At 39.4% G+C, this 2,808-nt stretch overlaps 1 pseudogene; it reads left to right on the top strand.

The window, feature by feature from the left end:
- Positions 1-1,188: 1,188 nt before the first annotated feature.
- On the top strand, positions 1,189-2,344 carry LOC114544495 (annotated as a pseudogene).
- The last annotated feature ends 464 nt before the right edge of the window (positions 2,345-2,808 follow it).

Raw genomic sequence — 2,808 nt, 5'->3', positions numbered from 1 at the left:
TTGCCGATTTTTTATATAAACATACCGGATGATATGAATTATCGCATCACCGGCAATAATATTTCACAATAATAAAAATATGGAAAACAAATTCGGGCAAAAAGCCGAAATTCTGACCTAGTTCCGATTCGAGCTTGTCTTAAGCACGTGCTTACCAACGATTATCGCTTAGCACTTATGAAATGCTATTTCTTCGATTCTTTTGCACATCCTAGCCCAAGAATTACTTAAAATTACAACAGATTGACAACATGTAAAATTGGGACATTTCGAAGACAACAGAGTACCAAAAAAGATGAAAGATATGGAATTTCTAAAATATATCTTGCTATGGGTGAGTAATTTGAGATAACAAAGCAACGTATTATTTTGATTATTGTTTTTACTTATAAAAAAATGCAGGTTATAACTATATGCTGGTTGGAATATACTATTCAAATAATCATTTCAACTGCTATTGTTTAGTGGTATTCCGGGGTCTTTAGCCCAAATATTTCTGAGATATTTAATGTCTTGCTTCTGTGCAACATTATTGTCAGGAGTAATAGCCTATTTTGCTGTACAGTTCCATTTATCATACACTGGTGTTATATAAAATATAATTTTTTTATTCTCCCTTTCCTATTATGTAATTGCAGAACGAATATTCAATATATTAGTGTACCACATAAAAACTCATTATGACAATCGTAGCGGACGTCTATTGCATCGGAGATACGAATTGTGGTAAGCCAAATTCAATGTTATTTCTCGCGATTTTTCCATGATGTCTTACATTGTGGTTTTTTAAACATTCTTCAATGTTTCCTCAGTCTGCGAGCTGAGAACTAGGCCTTGGCTTAATTCACGTTGAAAAACCAGTTTAACCTTTGCAGTCATCTTGAAATTTTAGCCCATTTGCGTTTAAAACGTTCGCATAAAAAAAGTATTTATAAATTTTCGACCTGTATTTTTACAAACTTTAATTTTTTGTGTGTTCTCGTTTTTTTTCAACTTGAATTCTATCTCGTCTGTCCCAGCAGCAGGGATTCCATGAGATTGCCAAACGCATGCGCACAACCAGTGCTTTTCGCGCGCTTTCCAGTACAGTCAAAAAATAATCGCTCGACGAAATTTACTGTTATTTTTGGATATTTCGCTGGTTTATCGATTGAAGTCTTACAAATATAGAAACGAAGAATCTGGCCTATGGCGACCACAGCTCCTGACGCCGAAATACGGGCTGAGAACGCTAAAGTTGCCGTCGATACGGGCAAAAAAGACCTCGAGAAAGACAAGATGGCGGACGTTCTGCAAGGACTACAAGCTTCGCTAATGAAACTTGCCACGGCTTCTGAAAAGCAGACAGTTGCTTCTGAAAAGCAAGCAGCTGCTATTGAAAGCTTAAGAGAGGACATTTTACTAAATACAGTTGACCCAACTGTAACGAATGTTGATGAGGAGCAGATTGAAAGCGACATTGTCATTGACGCTTCGCTTGACATCAACAACACTTTGGCCAACGTGCTCGACACCACTTGCGTTGCCACAAGCGACAAAGATATGTCGCAGGACTCTGTTGCACCTGACTCAGGTCCTCAGAGCGAGTTTTTGGAAAGCCTGACTCAGGCATTTATCCAACGGCACAAAATCTCCAGCTATTGAGAGCAAGATCGCCCAGTTAATCGACAATATGTTGATAGGCGACCTCTCACCAGCCACGGTGCAAGAGCGAGTGGATAAATACCCACCGCCAGCTAATTGTGAGTATCTTACTCTCACTACAGTTAACGAAGAAATCTGGGACTTGATGTCCAGAAAAACACGATCCGTGGACCTAGCTTTTCAGCGGACACAGGAGCCATTGATTCAAGGCTTATCTGTGTTAACAAATTTGGCGGGAAACCTTGTATCAGCTATACAACAGGGAAAGACACCAGAAACTCGCCAAATTCTTGATAAAGTAATGGATAGCATTGCTATTTTAAGCCATGCAAATTGGAAGCTCAACATGAAGAGGAGAGAGCTGATAAAGCCAGATCTAAATCCTCCATACACAAGATTGTGCAAAGAGGAAATCAAACCCTCTAGTAAGCTTTTTGGGGAGGACCTCCCTAAGCATATGAAAGATATGGCTGAGGCAAAGAAAGTAGGCCAGCAAATGCAAAAACCCTCTACGTCACGGCCACCCAGTCAAAATCGCTACACAGCTAAAAGCTACAAGCCAAAGTTTGTGCGACCAAAGCCTTATGATAGGGCAAGCAACACTTTTTCAAGACGTCCTTTTTTAGGACAGGGCCGGGCGTCAACTCAGGGGAACCTTCCAAGACGAAATCACACTGCTCCCAATCGGAAGGGACAGTAACAAACCAGGTGGGTGACAAAAATTCACACAAACAAATTTGCATTCTCGATTTTGCTGAAAAGGCAAAAAATTTTAAGGCTGGTTGCCTGCAATATTATGCTACTAAGTGGGGATCATTAACTAGTGATCCTGCTATTCTTGCTGCTATAAAGCATTATCATATTGAATTTACTGCAGGCTACCCTGTACAGACCAAGCTCACTAGACCTAAACAAATAACATTTGCAATCTCAGAGAAAGAAATTATTGATGCTGAGATAGATAAACTTTGCAAAAAAGGAGTGATTGAAAACACTTCTAGTGAACCCAGTGAGTTTCTTTCCACAGTTTTTGTGAGGCCCAAAAAGGATGGAACTCACAGAATGATATTAAATCTGAAACAACTTAATGAATATGTGGCATACCACCATTTTAAAATGGACACAATTCAGACAGCCTTAAAACTTATGCGGCCAGACTGCTTT

The sequence above is a fragment of the Dendronephthya gigantea genome, unplaced genomic scaffold, assembly GCF_004324835.1.
Source record: "Dendronephthya gigantea isolate DGI-Jeju-01 unplaced genomic scaffold, DenGig_1.0 000816F, whole genome shotgun sequence".
Taxonomy (NCBI): Eukaryota; Metazoa; Cnidaria; class Anthozoa; order Malacalcyonacea; family Nephtheidae; genus Dendronephthya; species Dendronephthya gigantea.
The sequence above is the reverse complement of the archived record's forward strand: the minus strand, read 5'-3'. Positions and strand labels throughout refer to the sequence as shown.